This window comes from Ictidomys tridecemlineatus, chromosome 7 (assembly GCF_052094955.1).
Source record: "Ictidomys tridecemlineatus isolate mIctTri1 chromosome 7, mIctTri1.hap1, whole genome shotgun sequence".
Taxonomy (NCBI): domain Eukaryota; kingdom Metazoa; phylum Chordata; class Mammalia; order Rodentia; family Sciuridae; genus Ictidomys; species Ictidomys tridecemlineatus.
In genome coordinates this window covers 75,293,190-75,312,547 of record NC_135483.1, presented here as the reverse complement: position 1 = coordinate 75,312,547, position 19,358 = coordinate 75,293,190, and the positions used below count along the sequence as shown (strand labels likewise).

At 39.1% G+C, this 19,358-nt stretch overlaps 1 protein-coding gene and 1 pseudogene across 1 annotated transcript in view; both read left to right on the top strand.

Moving 5' to 3' along the window:
- Positions 1-19,066, top strand: part of LOC110598835 (uncharacterized) — a 28,720-nt gene extending 9,654 nt beyond the window's left edge. The window contains exon 2 of the mRNA XM_078017175.1: positions 18,942-19,066. The gene's annotated coding sequence lies outside the window, so the exon portion shown is untranslated. The remainder of the gene's footprint in view (positions 1-18,941) is intronic.
- Positions 6,711-8,235, top strand: LOC144365497 (large ribosomal subunit protein eL34 pseudogene; annotated as a pseudogene).
- Positions 19,067-19,358: the final 292 nt, after the last annotated feature.

The window sequence follows — 19,358 nt, the reverse complement described above, 5'->3', positions numbered from 1 at the left end:
GAGAGGGTCGATAAAGGGATGTTGGATTTGATCAGTACACAGTTGTGTGTATATGTGGAAACATCATACTGAACCCCATTTATATGTACAATTAACATGTCGATCAGAAATAATTTTTTAAGAAATTACTTACTAAAAGAAAAATCAGCACCCAGTGTTCAATATGCTAGAATACCACTGATTCAGGAAAAGAAGATAAAATACACTAAGATGAAAAAGAAGAGAAATATAGGAGGTGGCATGATAGAAGCTCAGAAATTTGAAATGAGATAGGGAAATTAGAGAGTGGGCCAGAAGGGAAAACTGCCAACCTCTGGAACGAGATTAATTAGTTATATTTGTCATATTCTGCTTTTATTTTCTTGGTGTGTGTTTTGCATTAGGCTAAGATTTGGAAATTTATTACCTGTTCTTAACCACACATTTGAAAGAAGCTGCCAGGTAATGACTATTCTTTATTTGTCTATTGGTACTATGGATTGAACCCCAGGATACTTTACCATTGAGCTACATCCTCAGTCCTTTTTATTCTTTATTATTAGACAGGGTCTCACTGTGTTGTTGAGGTTGCCCTTAAACTTGTGATCCTTCTACCTGAGCCTTCCTAGTCACTGTGATCAGGGGCATGTCCACCAGACAGGAATTTTAAATTCTTCAAATGCTCCATAGCTTCAACTGTGCCTTGTTCTGATCCCCACTGACACAGAGCAACCTATTCTTCAGTGCCTTTTATACCTTATTTATCTATCACAACAAATTGCCATTTTACATGAGAAAGCTGAAGCTCAGGCTTGTTTTGTTTCATTTTTTGTTTGTTTGTTTGTTTGTTTGTTTGTTTGAGATATGGTCTTACTGGGTTTCCTAGGCTGGTTTTGAACTTGTGGGTTTGAGTGCTCCTCTTGTTTCAGTCTCTCCAATAGCTGGTTCTTTTCTTTGTTAAACTCTCAAATTTTAAAATTCTCAGTGGTACAATGAAAAAAGATAAGAACCTCTCCCATCAAAGTAAAATTCTCAGTAGCACAGATAATTTTTACTGCTCTCAAAACCCAAACCCTCAGTGTGATGGCACACACCTGTAATGCCTATAATCCCAGAAGAGGCTTAGGAGGCTGAGGCAGGAGGATCTCAAGTTCAAGGCAGCCTTAGCAATCTAGCAAAACCTTCAGCAACTTAGAAAGCTCCCCGTCTCAAAATAAAAAAGGTTCTGGGGAGGTAGCTTAGTGGTAGACAATATCCCCCCCCACACACCCTGGGTTCAATCCCTAGTAGACTGCCTCTTTGTTATAATATATGAACTTGAAATTGAGCCTTAAATTATTGGTATTTTAACAAAACAGCCGGGCCAAATTTATTCTCAATTCAGTGTAAATATTAAATGGGGTGTGGTGGCGTTTAACTAGATGAAGCATCTCTGCAATTGAAAAGATGACTGAGCAGGTACTGTTTACATTTCTAAGTAGAAACATCAGCCTTGATATATACTGTTCCTTCAACTAGTGATCAAGGCTCTAAATTATGAAAAAATAGCCAGAATTTAAAAGCAGTGAAAGACTATTCTTTCCAACCAATCAATTTACCTCTCAGTTCTTGAAATGACAGCCAAGATAGGAATTTCTCCTTGTACAACAACTCCATCTTTCCCAAAACACTTCAGTTAGTAGTAAGCATATTAACTACAGTACACACCCAGATATTTGGCATGCCTTGCAATCAGTGTCCTACTCATTGATTTGCTTGTTTATTTACTCAGCAAACATCTACCATGAATCAGGCACTCTGACAAGATTCTTTGTCTATTATCCCCTATTGTGTTCACACCTAATTATATTATATACATGTAGTATCCTTTCTCACACAGCCCATAATCCCTTTATGCTCCTCTCAAACATTTCATAACTCTTGAATAGAGAACATACCTAGGGCCTGACCTTAAGCTTTTAAAATAGTATTGCTGGGAACATTGACACACAAATATAATCTTGAGTGGCTCTGGAGACTGAGGCAGGAGGATTTTAAATTCAAGGCCAGTCTGGGCAATGTAGGGATACCCTATCTAAAAAAAAATAAAATAAAATAAAAAGCTGGGATGTAGCAAAGTGGTACCACAGCCCAGTGTTCGATTCCCAGTAACCACTCCCCGGAAAAAACTGTCAGTGTCAAAGACGAGCTTTATTGTCCATCAGTAGGTGTATGGATAAGTATGATAATTTACACAATTCAGTGGCATGCAGTAATTTTTAAAAGAAATCTATGAACTAGAGCCACATGTGTCAATAGATATTTAAACAGCGTAGTATTTTAAAAATCTAGACATTTCATGATATGCAGAATCAGAGTGTGAGAAAACAGCCATGGAGCTGGGGATCAGCTCAGTTGGTAGAGTGCTTGCCTACCACCATGCACAAGGGTTCAATCCCCAGCAGCACCACCAAAAAAAAAAAAAAAAAAAAGACCAATGTTTGTATGTGTGTGTATATATATATTATTTACTTATTTAATTTTGGTACTGAGAATTGAAATTAGGGGCATTCTACCACTGAGATACATCCCCAGCCCTTTTTATTTTTTTTTTGATACAAGGTCTCCCTAAATTGCCCAGGCTGTCCTTAATCTTGTGATTCTTCTGCCTCAGCCTCCTAGGTAGCTGGGATTATAGGCATGCACCACTACACTGGGCACATGCTCTCCATTCTGGCTGGTCCATGAGCTGTACTCATCTCCTTATCACTGCTGGGCTTATGTAAGGTTTATCCCAAGCTACCTACATGGTGGTGGTCTACTTTACAGTTACATACAACCTGACAGTTCCTCAGGCATGGTCTTAGTACATATCAAATTAATGCAAAACCTGATTAGAGAAGAAACTCCAGTTCAAAATGCTACTCCATCCACCTGATTCTTAACACATTGTTAAAGAAACAGACAAAAAAAATAAAAAGCTCTGGGACTGTGGTTAGTAGCAGAGCACCCTTTGAGTTTAATTTCTAGTCAGAGAGAGAGAGAGGGAGCGGGAGGGAGAGGGAGAGAGAAACAGAGATGAATTAGTTAGCATGCTGTATGTTTTTCAGAATAACACCAGGGGTCACTGTAAGCTAGAAACCTTCAAACATTTTAAAATATTCAGTTTAAATATCAGTCATAAGATTTATTTCAATACTTTAGTGGTAAGATTATTTTTAAAAACCGTAGTTTTCTAATAGCCATACTGCCTTTAATTGTTTATATTTTCCAATTTTAATTCAATTAAAAAATACAATTCTTCATTTAGCATTTTAAGCACTGTCTCAGACAAAGTGGCATACTTTCAGGTATCTTTGGGAATTCCTGTTTCCAGCAAAAATTAGACCACATTTCACATTTCAGTAGATGAAACCAGACTTGAAATCCTAGAAGATGAATTGACCTTATTAAGTAAACAGAAAGTCTATGCCTTGTCATACACTGGACTCTTATATACTCTTTATTATATATATATATAATACTCTTTATTTATTTATTAATTAGTTAGTTAGTTATTGGCGGGCACAACATCTTTGTTGGTATGTGGTGCTGAGGATCGAACCCGGGCCGCACGCATGCCAGGCGAGCGCGCTACCGCTTGAGCCACATCCCCAGCCCCGTATACTCTTTATTCATAGAGAATCACTGTCAGTTTTCCAATGAAGATTTCTTCTTATTTTAAGAAAATGTACTGGGGGCCCAGCACCATGGCACATGCCTATAATCTCAGAATCTCAGGAAGCTGAGGAAGGAGGATCACAAGTTGAGGGCAGCCTTAGCACTTAAAAAGACCCAGTCTCAAAATGAAAAAAAAAAAAAATTAATTATTTTTTATATTTATTTTTTAGTTGTAGTTGGACACAATACCTTTATTTTTATTTATTTTTATGTGGTCCTGAAGATCGAACCCAGGGCCCCACACTTGCTAGGGGAGCGCTCTACGACTGAGCTACAACCCCAGCCCTCAAAATGAAAACATTAAAAAAAAAAAAAAAAGACTGGGAATGTGGCTCAGTTGTTAAAAGTTCTCTAATTGCTAATAAATAGAATTTTTTACATGATTTTATTACATGAAAGACGTAAAGAAACTACTATTTGGCTGTTTAATGTTAAATATTTGTTTGTGCTGAAATAAGATCAGTTTTTCCTGAAGCCTTGTAGCCTATTGGCAAATTAGCTTGGAGACCACATTTATAAGCAAGTCAGTATAGGAGCTTATATACATGGGGAAAAAAAGTGTCTCTTTCTGAATCTATGTTAATTTTCATGCTTCACTGACTCATTGTGACTGTGATAGGGAATGCCATTTGGGGACATTTTACTCACTTTTCAATTTATACAAAGTAGCTGTGATAGAATAGGACAGCAAAAAAAAATAAATAAATAGAGGGAAAGAGAAGATATTGTTATGTAAAACTTACATGAGGACATTATTTTGGACTAAGTTTCTGCACTTGGCCCCAAAAGACCCAACTAAAAACCAAAATGGAATCACTCCTGTTAATGTTCCATGTCACCAGGTAAGACTACATGAATATTTGACCCTAAGTGAAAGGAAAGTGATCATGACACTTGGAGCAACCAAGAGATCTTTATTTCGGTGGTGTCTGATTGACAGGGAAGGAAGAGAAAAAAAAGAGAAAGAAAGCCAGGGAAAAGAGAGGGAGAGAGCAAAGCAAGAGGGAGAGAGAAAGCGAAAGGGGGGAGGGCAAAGAAAGCGCAAAAGAGAGAGGGCGAAGAAAGGGGGGAGGGAGAGCAAAGTGCAAAAGTGAGTTCTGGCAGGAGAGTTTTTTTTAGCCAAAATCTAATGGGGTCTCTGGGTCTGCAAGCTGCCTAGTTGGTGTACAGTGATTGGGTGAAACGGTAGTTGCTAAGGGTGTCATCTTCTGCCCTCAGGCAGACCAGGCAGGGGCCAGATGTGGGTTTCCGTTGCACCAAATGGGTGGGGGTTGAGTGTTCAGCCTTGAGGCAAACAAGCAATAAGGAACCAGAAGTTGGGGGTTCAGTATTTAGCCCACCCTGCAGCTAACATTTATTCAGCCTGCCCTACAGCCAACACTAAGAAATGGGGAGAAATAATAGCCATATTTCCCAATCACAAGTTTCATTGGCATGATAAATTTCCTCTCTTTTAATTCTTCAACAAAATAACCTAAGGTTAGGGCTGGGGCTGCAGCTCAGTGGTAGAGTGCTTGGTTAGCATGGTGTGAGGCACTGGGTTCAATCCTCAGCACCACCTTAAAAAAATTAAGTTATAAAAATTTATATATATATTTTTTAAAAAAACTAAGGTTAAGCAACCAATTATTTTTCAATTCTGTCATCCTATTTCCACCTTTTTAGGAAAGTAAACTTAAAAGAACCATTCTGTTTTTTGTTGTTTGTTTCTGCTTTTTTTGGCCCTTCTGTCTATAAATCCAACAACCTCCTTTGCTCAGCCCATCAGAATATTTATTCTGTCTTATCGGATGAGCTGTTACCTGATTCCAGAATTGCCAAAAAAAAAAAGCTAATTAAGGTTTTCTTTATATTTTCTATCATGTCAAGGATTGAACTCAGGGCCGCTCTACCACTCAGCTACACCCCTCCCCCTTTTTATTTTATTTTGAGGCAGGTTCTCACTAACTTGCTCAAGATGACCTTGAGTTTGAGATCCTCTTGCCTTAACCAGAGTAGCTGGGATTATGGGTGTGCATCACCACATTCCACTTCAATTAAGATCTTTAAATTTTTGTTAATTGTGTCTTTAGATGGGAGAAAAAAATATTCAAGTTGGGCATGGTGGCTTATGCTGAGGGCCATTACCAAGTAGGAATGACGCATCGAAATTTCCTTGCCAAGCGTACCCCATGCTGCTTAGAGGACATTTGATGGAACATTGCATGCATGCTTTAATAAGGTGACCTTGCTCAAGGACCAAGGCGGATTCGGGTTTAGAGCTGATCAGGTTTGAGGAAGTAACCGGCTCCTTGAGTTTAAGGCGTTGCCAGTTTAAGATAATGGGTTTTAGGGAAGTTGGAAGTTGAAGATTATTGCTGGGATTAGGGTGTTCCTGCTGCTTGTTCCCGTTGAGTTCTTGTGAGATTAAAATGGGATTTGGAGATAGCCTCGTGGAGTAGGTGGTTGTGCGGGAGACAGCAGAACGCGTTTGCCCCTGGACCTGTGTGGAGGTGGTGTGAGAGCTGGAATAAAGAATTGCTGTTTGAACCTACAAAGCTGTGAGTGCCTCGTGATTCTGGTGCCAAGCCGAGACATTGGCCTTGGCAGGCTTACACCTATAAACCCTGCTCCCCAGGAGGTTGAAGCAGGAGGATCACAAATTGGAGGCCAGCTGAAGCCATTTAGCAAGACTCAGGAAGAAAGAGAAAGGAGGGGGATAGGAGAATAGGTAGAAGAGGATAAATAAAAAAGGGCAGGGAACATAGCTTAGTGACAGAGCACTTGGCCTAGAATGAGAGGTTCTGGGTTCAATTTCCAACATCACACACAATGCCAACATAGACTGATATACACTTAAAAGTGATTAGTGGGGCTGGGGATGTGGCTCAAGCGGTAGCGCGCTCGCCTGGCATGCGTGCGGCCCGGGTTCGATCCCCAGCACCACATACCAACAAAGATGTTGTGTCCGCCGAGAACTAGAAAATAAATATTAAAAATTCTCTCTCTCTCTCTCTCTCCTCTCTCACTCTCTCTTTAAAAAAAAAAAAAGAATGACTTCATGACATTTAAAAAAAAAAAAAGTGATTAGTGATAGGCAAGATGGCACATGTTTCTAATCCCAGCTAGTTAGGGGACTGAAAAAGAGGGTGGCAAATTGGAAGCCAACCTGGTTAACTTAATGAGACCCTGTCTCAAAATTTAAAAGGGCTGGGGATGGGGAACAGCATCTAGAGACACTCAGAATGGTCCAGCATTTGATATACCTTCATAGGCTATCTGACAATACAACATCTAACAAAACTAGGTCATCCCTAACCACTGGTAATAGTGTCATTTACATTTATGCAAAAAGTTTGGGAAAGCACCAAAATCTTCATTTGGTGTGTACCCAGGCAGAATGCAAGGGGTTCATGCTGTGAGACCTTAAGTCATTATGAGATTGTCTAACATGAAAAACCATGTCAGCGGGGCCTATGGTGATTCCATGTGTGCCTAGTGTGTCCAGGATAGGGTCAAACATGCTTTCCTTTTTAAGGAACAGAAATTCATTGTGCAAGTGTGGAAGACACAATCAGAGTCAGAAAGCTAAATTTTTTTTTAAAAAGTGTGTCACATTAGATTGGATAGAGAGAAGTGATGGGAGGGGAGGAAAGGGGATGGGGGATAGGAAGGGCAGCAGAATAAAATAGACAAAAAAATATTTATTAAGAGTCTAAAAAATATAATGGCAGCGTCAAGATGTGGCTTACTGGTAAACAGCTCAGTGCTTGCCTATCATGCTCAAGGCACTTTGGATTAAACCCCACCACTGCACCCCATCTTCACTAAGAGAGAGAGGGAGGGAGGGAATGGGAGCACATAGTATAGAAAAAATAATTTATTTTGTAATATGATATGGATGACGATTTTCTACTATCAAAAAAAAATCCAGATGTGGATTATGGTTGGGACTAGAGTAAACAAAAAAAAAAAAGAAAGAAATTTGGGTAGTAAAAAGTCAAAAGGAAAAAAAAGAAGAAGAAGAAAAGGACTAGAGATTTAGCTCGGTGGTAGAGGGCTTGCCTAGCATATGTAAAGCTCAACTCAATTTATTTATTTATATATTGGTACTGGGGATTGAACCTAGGAGTGCTTAACTACTGAGGCACATCTCCAGCTTTTTGTATTTTTAATTCGGAGTCAGGTCTTGCTAAATTGCTTAGACTGGCCTCAAACTTGTAATTCTCCTGCCTCAGCCTCCTGGGATACAAGTATTCACTACCAAGCCTGGCCCTTATTATTGAATTTAAACATGTTAGATATTAACTAAACATCTGAGAAATAATGCAAAGAAAAATAGACAAACACTACCTATTATTTGCCAGTCTCTATAATAGCTTATCAAAAATTCTCATCATAAACCAGGCACAATGGCATCTGTCTGCCTGCTATCTCAGCTACATGGGTTCAATCCCCAGTATGGAAAAAAAAAATTCTCATTGAGACAACTATGTTAATCCTTATTTCTCAAAGGAACTCAAAGAAACAGAAAAGAATACCTAAGATTACTCGCTAAAACATGGCAAAAAATGAGATTTCCAGCTAAAGTTTGGCTCTGATCCATTTTTCCACATTGTTACCTGCATTGTATTTGTCATTATTTTTTAATTTTAATCATTCTTGTAGGAATGCACTGATATTTGATTTTAATTTAATTTGCATTTCCATAATGACTAATATAATGGAACATTTTCTCCGGTGGCATATTTTCTGTCATCTGTGTATGCTGTCATTTCTTTGCTTTTTTTTCTTTTTCTTTTTCTTTTTTTAGAGAGAGAGAGAGAGAGAGAGAGACAGAGGGAGAGAGAGAGAGGGAGAGAAAGAGAGAATTTTTTTAATATTTATTTTTTAGTTCTCGGTGGACACAACATCTTTGTTGGTATGTGGTGCTGAGGATCCAACCTGGCCGCACGCATACCAGGTGAGCGCGCTACTGCTTGAGCCACATCCCCAGCCCCTGCTTTTTTTTTCTAATTTGAATTTTGGTTGTTTAATGTTGGGTTGAGAATTCTTTTTGTTTATTTATTTATTTATTTATTGCTTGCTTGCTTGGAGTATAGGGTATAGAACCCAGGGGTGCTTTATCAGTGAGCTACATTCCTACATCTCCCATCCTTCTATTTTTTATTTTGCTAAATTGCAGAAGCTGGCTCTGAATTTTCAAGCTTCCCACCTCAGCCTCCCAAGTTGCTGGGGTTCAGGTGTGCACCACCAAACCCAGTTGGAGAGTTCTTTATATAATCCAGATAGTAGTCCTTTTGTTGAATATATGAATCACAAGTATTTTCTCAACCCTTTCTTTTGAAGTTTTTTTTTTTTTTAACAGTACTTGTGGTTGAACCGAGGAGCACAGTGCTATATAGCTACATCCCTAAACCTATTATTTATTTATTTATTTATTTATTTATTTATTTATTTATTTATTTTTGTAGTGCTGGTAATTCAACCCAAGAGTACTCCATTGAACTACGTCCCCATTCTTTTTTATTTTTTATTTAGAGACAAGTTGCTAAGCTGCCCACACTGGTCAAACTTGCCCATCCTCCTGCCTGGGACTCCCAAAGAAATAGGATTAGAGGAGTGCACATATGTGATTGCTTTTTACATTTTCAGTATATTTCACCAAATGTGGTGGTATGCCTCTGTAGTGCCAGCTACTGAGTAGGCTAAAGCAGGAGAATCCTTGAATCTAGGAGTTAGAGGGCAACATAGACCCCCACATTAAAAAAAAAATACACTTCATATGCTCAAAAAGGTTAGAGAAAAACATGGGTATTATGATAAAAGAATTAGGAAATGTAAAAACAGCCAAATCAAACTTCTTGAGATTAAAAAAAAAATACAGTGTCTTAGATGAAAAACACATAGGATGAGACAAATAGGCAAGGCAGAGTACAGACTTGCGCAGTTGAAGGCAAAGCAATGGAAACGCCAAAATGAAAACTCAGAAAAGATCTGGAAATTTTATGGAGCAACTAAGTAGCCTAAATAACATATAGAGTCTCAGATAGGAGGGGGTAAGGATTTAGACCAAAAATATTCAATGAAATAATGACTATTTATGAAATCTGAAGAAAACTGTAAACCATCTGATCAAAGAAACAAGAAATTCCAAATAAAATAATCACAACTTAGCATATCTTACTTAGAAGTAGATGACAAATTAGTATATTAAAAGATGTTCATGATTATTCAGCAGGGGAATGCAAATTAAAATAACATAAATGCTAAACAAAGATACAAAGCAACTATAATTCTCATATGTGTCTGGTATGAAATTCAAAATGGTATAGCCACTTTGGAGTGTAACTGTCTTTGAAGAAGTTAAATTCTTTTTTTTAAAGAGAGAGTGAGGGGGGGGGACAGAGAGAGAGAGAGAATTTTAACATTTATTTATTTTTTCTTAGTTCTCGGCGGACACAACACCTTTGTTGGTATGTGATGCTGTTGAGGATCGAACCCGGGCCACACGCATGCTAGGCGAGTGCGCTACCGCTTGAGCCACATCCCCAGCCCCAGAAGTTAAATTCTTATCATGCACTTTAGCAGTTTTAGTCTTCTATTTTGTTACCAAAGAATACATTCATGTCCTTACAGACTAGTACAGAAGATCTCTAAAGCAGCTTTACTCACAGCTGAAATCCAGCAACAACCCAATGCCCATCAATAACACAGGCTAGTAAATACATTCCAGCATAGCCATTTAATAGATTTGGCATTATCAAAGTACCAAACTACAGATTCAGATAAAATCACATGTTTTCAAAGTGGTACAGCCATAGACCCAAAGTACATATTCAAGTAGAGGTGCAGGACTATCCCAAAAGCATTATGTTGAGTGAAAGAAATCAAACATTAAATGTTCCCCTCACCCTACTCCCACCTCTGCATAAAAGATTACATACTGAGCTGGGCATGGTGGCACATGCCTATAATCCCAGCAGCTCAGGAGACTGAGGCAGGAGGATTGCAAGTTCAAAATCAGCCTCAGCAACTTAGTGAGGGCCTAGGTAATTTAGCAAGACCTTTCCTCAAATAAAAAATAAAAAGGGCTGGGGTTGTGGCTCAGTGTTTGAGCACCCCTTGGGTCAGTCCTGGGGGTGAGTGGAATAATTACATACTTTATGATTCCACTTACATAGAATTCTAGATAAACAAAGGCCATGGTAATAGAAAGCATATAAGTGGATTCTAGGGATTGGGAAGGTACTAACTTCAAAGGGAGCATGATGCAACTTTTTGGATTAATGGTAATACTTTTATTTATTCATTGGCACTTTATCCCACTGAGCAACGTCCCCCCAGACTTTTTTTTTTTTTTTTTTTTGAGACAAGTTGTTGCCATGTTGCTAAGGCTGGCCTTAAACTTTCAGGCCTCCTGCCTCAGCCTACCGAGTTCCTGGGATTACAAATAAGGACTACATCCACCTTAAAATTTTATATCTTGTAAATTGTGGCTGGGATGACCAAAGAGAATGAGAGAGGATATTCTGGAAACTATGATCTGAGCAGTAATATAGAGAAAGCCAACCAAGGAGCCTGAGATCTGTGGTACGAACTGCTCAGAGATGAACAGTGAGTCACCGCTTTGACTCAAAATGAGATAATGAGGGAGGGATTGTTAAATTTGAGGTTGTAAGTTTGCTTTCAAGGGTGGTGAGGTGGAGTTTGTTTTCTTTTACCCAAGATTAGCAGAGTTCCTTAATTCATCAAGAGATAAAAGAACTGTTAGAACTGTAAGTAGATAATGACAATAAAGCTAATTTTTATAAAGAAAAAGCAGATACAAAGAGATGAAATTCTATAATGTGAAGCAGTACATACTTGGACTGCTAGGTTATGGCACATTTCCTCTACCCTCACGCTTATAAGTATTCACAATCATTTGAACCAAAATATTCAGATTAAAACTTTGGGGCTGGGGATGTGGCTCAAGTGGTAGCGGGCTCGCCTGGCAGGCGTGTGGCTCGGGTTCGATCCTCAGCACCACATACAAACAAAGATGTTGTGTCCGCCGAAAACTAAAAAATAAATATTAAAAAAATTCTCTCTCTAAGAATTAAAAAAAAAAAAAAAACTTTGAAAATAATGTTTGAATAAACAAACCACCTTGCTTAAGGCAGTAAGGAGTTAGTAATTTCAGGGTTTATTTAATATGTTATTTATAAAAAATTAGAATTTCTTTTAAGAACCGTGAATAACTAAGAATTCTAAGGTTAAGTGCTTTTGGCAAATTGGAAATGTAACAACAGGAATAGCTCCCTTTCATACAACTCTCCTAAGTGTTGATTTTTGCAAACAACTTTCCTAATCAGATAATGATTATTTCTACCCAGACATAATAAGAGTAGGAAATCAAACTGCCCTGGACAATGAAAGCAACTTGAGAAAACTTCAAGTATTAAAACTATGGACTCCAATCACAAAATTTTTTTAAATTGTCAGAAATTTTCATTTCTTGGCTGGAGATATATGTAGTTTCATGACAATATCTGCTTAGCATGGGCAAGACATAGAGTTCCATAACCAGCACTGCAAAAAAAAAAAAAAAAAAGGAAAAGACTGTTCATTTTATAAAGGAAAATTTTAACTTTGCTTTACTTCCAGTGTTTCTGCCCCCCTCCCTTTATGTGTGTATGTGAGGGGGTACTAGGGATTGAACCCAGGACACTCTACCTCTGAACTAGATCCCCAACACTTGTTATTTGCCCAGGCAGACCTCAAACTTTGATGGTCCTGCCTCAGGCTCTCCAGTTGCTGGAATTACAGGTGTGCAACTCGGAGCCTGGTTTCTTCAGGTTTGTACAAAGATGTTACAAGTTAACTTTAGTGTTACAGCACTTTTGGTTCTACTGTGCTTTAATCCAAGGCTTAGTTGAAGGGGAATAAGGCTTAGCTTTCATATTAAACAAGTTGTTTTGAAGGTCATCTTAATAGAAAGTTCATCGAGAAATAACTCAAGATATCAACAGCTTATTATGGTTTAAAATTCCCCTCAAATTGGATCCTCACATTTATTCTACATGTGAATTAGGTTGTTGTTTCAAAAATAAAGATTTGATCTTTCTCTCTCTCTCTCTCTCACACACACACAGAGTTTTATTTGAAAATTATCATAATTCTTGCCAGAAGGGTGATGCCCATCTGTAATGCCAGCAATTTGGAAGGCTGAGGCAGGAGTATCGCAAGTTTAAGGTCAGTCTCAGCAATTTAGTAATTTAGACCTTGTCTCAAAAAACAAAAAGGTATGGGGATATAGTCCAGTGATAGAGCACTTCTGGGTTCAATCCCCAGGAACCATTCCCTCCACAAAAAAAAGAAAAAGAAAAAAAAAAGAAAATCACTTCTCTCTCTTTTTTTTTAACAGAGAGAGAGAAAGAGAGAAATTTTAATATTTATTTTTTAGTTTTTCGGCAGACACAACATCTTTGTTTGTATGTGGTGCTGAGGATCGAACCCGGGCCGCACGCATGCCAGGCGAGCGCGCTACCGCTTGAGCCACATCCCCAGCCGGAAAATCACTTCTCAATTAAAAAGAACAATTTACAAGGCAGATGTTTTAAAAGACATTTTAAAAACTCATTTGCTGTAATAGTAAATTTAAATGCTCAAACAATACCAAACCATTTTTTGTATTTTATTAGTTGTTGATGAATTTTTTAATTTATTTATTTATTGGTATGTGGTGCTGAGAATCATTCCCAGTGCCTCTCACATACTAGGCAAGTGCTCTACCACTGAGCCACAATCCCAGCCCGATAACCAAACCATGTTTACTATTTTATGTTGGCAAGAAATAAATTTCATACTTTCCATTTACATATGAAATATGTGGCAGTTGGTGAAAATGTCTAGTTACACTGTAAAAGTCTAATTCTTACTCACCCTCTCTCAGTGAAGATGTTAAGCGGCAGAGGAAATCCACTGGCTGTATTAGTTCTAAATTCAAAGAACTTCTTTGAGTCTTCTTTTGGCTATTTATACTAACAGCCCTCCTCTCATGGTCTGATTTAAATTTAAAAGATAAAAGATCCTTTCCAAGCTCTACTTCTTCAGGTAGAAGTTACTTCTGCCCCTAAGAAAATGGGAGATAGATGTAATCCAGGAGTTTAACCTACCAGGTGACACTTGTTAAAGGGTTTCCTTAAGCTGTATGCTGGGTTAAATCAAGGCATATTAAATGATTCAGCAAATAGTTGTTGAGTCCCTCCTGTGCTCCAGGCAATGTTAGACACTAGATAATGTTAAAGGGGAAAAATCCATAAAATCCAACCAGACTGTCACTGGAGAAGACATCTCTGAAGTAGGTTTCAAGGAGTTCCCAGAGGGAAGAGAAAATATAACTCAGGACCAGGGAGTTTCTTGCATATTTGATGGAAAAGAATTACAGCATGTGCCAGTCAAAGGCTTAGAGAGAGGTTTATTTAGGAAAGTAGATTCAATATTCAAGGAAAAATCTCAAGAGAGATGCCTCTGGGGTAAAGCAAGGGCTACACATTCAGGAGAGAAGGCAGGCTGGCTCCAGAGAGACAGCAACCCCTCTGTTATGGGGTGCTACTATTTATAGGACAGTTGCTAAGGCTGGCTGGAGGTGGAGCTATACAATTTTGTCAGTTTTTCCTGTGCTTGAGCACTGCCCTCAGGTTACAAAGGCATGGGTTAAGAGTGAGGGCTCAGTACTTGTAATTTTAGTGGGTGTTTCCTGCATTTCAATGAATTCCGGGCAATTCCTTTGAGACACAGTATCTTTCTTTTTATTTCCAAATCTCTATCTTAGAAGATAAGACATGGTCTTGCAACCTCATGGAGGAGAGAATGCTAATCTGGAGGTCAACTAAGTGATTACAAATCAGTATAAGCATGGTAGCCCTGGATAGCTGTGTATCTTAGGAGGGACATCCACATGCTCTTTTTTATTTTTATTTTTTGGGGGGAGTACCACAGATTGGACTTGGGGGCACTCAACCACTGAGCCTCAATCCCAACCCTATTTTGTATTTTATGTAGAGATAGGGTCTCACTGAGTTGCTTAGTGCCTAACTTTTTGCTGAGGCTGGCTTTGAACTCTCGGTCCTCCCTATTCACTGGGATTGCAGGCATGGGCCACTGTGCCAGGCTTCCACATGTTCTTTAAGGTTTGAAAAAAAACAATAGGGAGGTGCAAAGTGGATAAGGGGTTTGGGGAATGTGTGCTGCAGAGTCCTGTAAATAAACTGAAAGATAAGTCAGAGAATCTGGCTTAGATTGAGGAAAGGCCCTTTCTTCTTTCTCCTCTCCTCTCCAGTTTCCAAGAGCCAGTGTTTGTAAAAGCCCAAGGCCAGCAAGTAACAGAATGTTACCATTGGAATTCAACGTTCTGTACCTAGAGGATATGGTATTGTGACTATCCTGGGTCCTAATACGAATTTCTAATTTTAATAATTGATAACTAATTCTATAAAGGATTATTTATTATCTTAAGATTAATTAAGATTTTCATTGTTGGGCTGGGGTGTAGTTCATGGGTAGAGTACTTGTGTGTAGGAGACCTGGGTTCCATTTCCGACAACAACAAAAATACTTTCACTGGTTTTATGTAAGTGTTGATTTTCTTACCCTCAGGGACGTTCTTACCCCTGAATTACACCCTCAGCTCAGCTTGTTTTATTTTATTTTATTTTATGTTTTGGAAGTGAGGATTTAACCCAGAGCTGCATCACCACTGAGCTATATCCCAGCCTTTTTAAATTGTATTATTTTTGAGACAGGGTCTTGCTAAGTTGTTTAGGGCCTCACTAAATTGCTGAGGTCAACCTCAAAGTTGCTGAGGCTGGCTTTGGACTTCTTTTCCTTTTTTCTCAAAACCTTGTCCTCATTATTGGATTGGCATTGGGGACCCGGACAGAACCTTCAGTCACAGGATTACAGGCATGTGCCATCACATCTGCCACATTTTCTTTCTTGAAAACTTGCCGGATGTGGTGGGCACATGCCTATAGTCCCAGTGGCTCAGGAGGCTGAGGCAGGAAGATCCAAATTCAAAGAAAGCCTCAGCAATTTAATGAGGCTCTAAACAACTCAGCAAGACCCTGCCTCTACATAAATATTTTTTAAAACAAGGGATGGGGATGTGGCTCAGTGGTTAAGTGCCTCTGAGTTCAATCCCTGGTACAAAAAAAAAAAAAAAATCCAGACATGAATCTGATGGAAATCATAGAAACTCTAATCTTCAGGACTGGAGACATAGCTCAGTGGAGTTTGCCACAAAGAAATTATTTGACTGGCATTTTCATAAGATTCCCACCATTTCAGAGGGAATGCCCTAAACATATACCTATACCTCTATTGCACAGAGAGGTCAAAGGAAATCTGGACAGGCCTTATTGGAATTCCCTACTCAGTCTATTAGATGTTATACCCAAACACAATCCACAGGATTGTCTATGCTTCATTCAGTCATGTCTATGAAAAGAAGTCTCTATAAAACCCCAAAAGGGCCTGGTGCTGTGGCATACACCTGTATTCCCAGCAGCTTGAGAGGCTGAAGCAGGAGGAACCCAAGTTCAAAGCTAGCCTCAGCTACTTAAGGAGTCCCTAAGCAACTTGGTAAAACCCTGTCTCAAAATAAAAAGGGCTAGGGATATGGCTTGGTGGTTAAATGTCTCTGGGTTCAATCCCTGGTACCAAAAATAAATAAACAAATAAATAATGATAATAAAAATAAAACCCAAAAGGTCAGAGTTTGGAGAGCTTCCAGGAAGTTGGAACACATGGAAGTTCTTGAGTGTGGCATGCCCAAAGTGGGAATGATCACTTGCACCTTCTTTTCACAGACCCATGCATCTCTCTGTTTCCTTTGTAATATTCTCTCAATAAACCATTAAATTAAGTGTTTCTCTGGGTTCTGTGAGCTTCTGTGCAATCTAATGGAACTTGAATGGGTTGTGAGAACCCTGACTTTTAGCTGGTCATTAGGAAGCACAGGTGAAACAACCTGGGGTTTGTGATAGGCACTTAAAGGGTGACCCAGTCTTGGGAACTGAGCCCTCAACCTATGAGATCTGATGCTGTCTCCAGGTAGATAGTGTCAGAACTTGATTGGATTAGGGGATGCCCAGCTGGTGCCCACTGCTGCAATGTTGCTTGCTTGATAAATGGGAAGAAAATCCAGACAGGTCAGAAGCCTGCAATGGGAATAGTAGAAGCTGAATTTGAGTTTGTCCCCACATCTTATATCTACACAATATGTTTCAAAGTCTGTAAAATTCCTTTTCCTTTTTCTTTTCTTTCTCCTATTTTTTTTTGGGGGGGGGTGGGTAGATACTAAGGATTGAACCCAGGGAAACTCTACCACTGAGCCACATCCTCAACCTGTTTTACTTTTTGAGACAGGGTCTCGCTAGGTTGCTTAGGACCTCTTAAGACTGGCCTCCAATTTGTCATCCACCTGCCTCAGCCTCCCAAGCTACTGAAATTACAGGCATGTACCACTGCACATGGCAGGGAAGGAAACCCTTTGAAGTAAAGACCAAGAACAGCTTTTTTAGCCACCTGTACACCTTATTGCTATCTCCTTTTCTGTAGACAGGATAGCAGTTTGGGACTGGGGGGTTATTGAAGAAGATGGTTAGCAGTGCGACTTATTCTCTTACTATATCAGTAAGCAAAGTGAGTCATTGATTGGCCTAGGCAACGGTCCGAACTTAGAATGTGGGGTCCTAGCGGCAACTCCAGAGCAACCACAGCATACATGCCTATTAAAATAGTGAGCTTTATAGTGATTTCTGTTCTGGGTCTGTGTTGCTGAAGCCTCTACATGGCACAATAGGAGGAATGTGCTTAGATGTGAGCCTCAGCCTGCATTTTCAGTTGAAAAATAAATGTGCATGGAGCTGAGTATCTACATCAAATCCTAAGACAACATAATACATGCATGATTCATTATATATCCACACTTATTTTCCCTGTATGTGCCTAAATTGATGGAAAAATTCTCCTTTGTCAATGCCAAGTAATTACACAGAAACCACAATACAAATAAACACGAGTACTCCTGCACATAAGTATAATCATCTTCCTGACTGTTTAACTTTATTTATACCATATACATGATCATTCTAAAAATATTTTCTCTGGCATTCACAAAGCTTAGAGTTTGTCTTCCAAGGGATTAGCAGATTATTCTGCAGTGAGCAGATGAGAAAAAGTCAAATAGATTCCAGTCTACTGTGGGCTTCATGACTGAGCCCTGGACAGACATGGAGTTAAGGTTGTTGGGATGCAGAGTCTTGTGCTTCCTTAGCTGCACTGGAAGAAGTGGTCAAGGTTTATTTGTCAGCATAATTGCTCGATGAGAAATTACTTTCCTCTTTTTTGATACTGGGGATTGAACCCAGAGGTAATTTACTACTGAACTACAAACCCAGCCCTTTTTATTTTTTTATTTAGGATCTCGCTGAGTTCTTTAGGGTCTCGCTAAATTGCTAAGGCTAGTCTGGAACTTGTGATTCTCCTGCTTCAGTCTCCCTTCTTCCCTCCTTCCCTCTCTCCCTTTCCTCTCCCTGTCTTTCTTTCTTGATACTGAGGATTAAACCCATGAGCCCATCCACAGTCCTTTTTATTATTATTTTGAGACAGGTTTCTTAATAAATTGCTCAGGATCCTTGTAAATAGCTGAGGCTGGTCTCTAATTTGCAATTGTCCTGTTGCAGTCTCCTGATTCACTGGGATTACAGGCATGCACCACAGTACCAAGCTATCTTAACCTCTTAATTCATTGTCTGTACATGTGTAAATTGACCCAGTCAGAAAACAAAAAATTTTTACATAGGTGATTAATTTTTAAAAGTCACTTTTATAGGTGGACACAATGGCTCACACTGTAATCCCCATGAGTCTGGAAGCAAAAGGATAGCAAGTTTGAGGCTAACCTTTGCAATTTAGTGAGACCTTGTCTCAAAAAGCATGGGAGGGATGGGGATGTAGCTCAGTGGTAAAGCACCTCTGAGTTTAATCCCCAGTACTGTAGAGGATAAATAAATAAGTACCACTTTTATTAACAACTGTAAAAAAACAAATAGGTTGCGGAATGCAGCACAGTAGTAGAGCACTTCACTGGCTTGTGCAAGGTCTTGGGTTCCATCCCCAGAACAGCAAAACAAAGAACACAAATAGTTTGAAAGTAACTTTTGCTTACTAGAAAGCTTAGTCTCAAATTATTAAGAGTTTTTGCTTTCATGACCTTTTTTTCTTTTTCTTTGCAGTTCAGAGGATGGAACCCAAGTCCTCAAGCATGCAAGGGAAGAGCTCTACTACTGTTCTACATCCCCAGACCTTTTAAAATTGTTTTGAAACAGGATCTCACTAAACTGCCCAGACTGACTTTGAATTTTGGAATCCTCCTGCCTCAACTCTTGAATAGCTGGGATTATGTACAGGTGCCACCACACCTGGCTCCTTCTTTGTTTTCTTTTGTTTTAAATTTTGTTTGTTTTGTTACTGGGGATATTATAGTCTAGGGGTGTTGGGTTCCTTGTCTCCATTCAGCAAAGAATTGAAGAACACAAAGATAGCAAGCAAGCAGTAGATTTATTGCAAAAGTGACAGAATTCTCCTAAGAGGTCCTTGAGTTGGGAGTTCAGTGGGGAAGTTTTGGTCTGTTCTTTTTATGGTTATCTTCC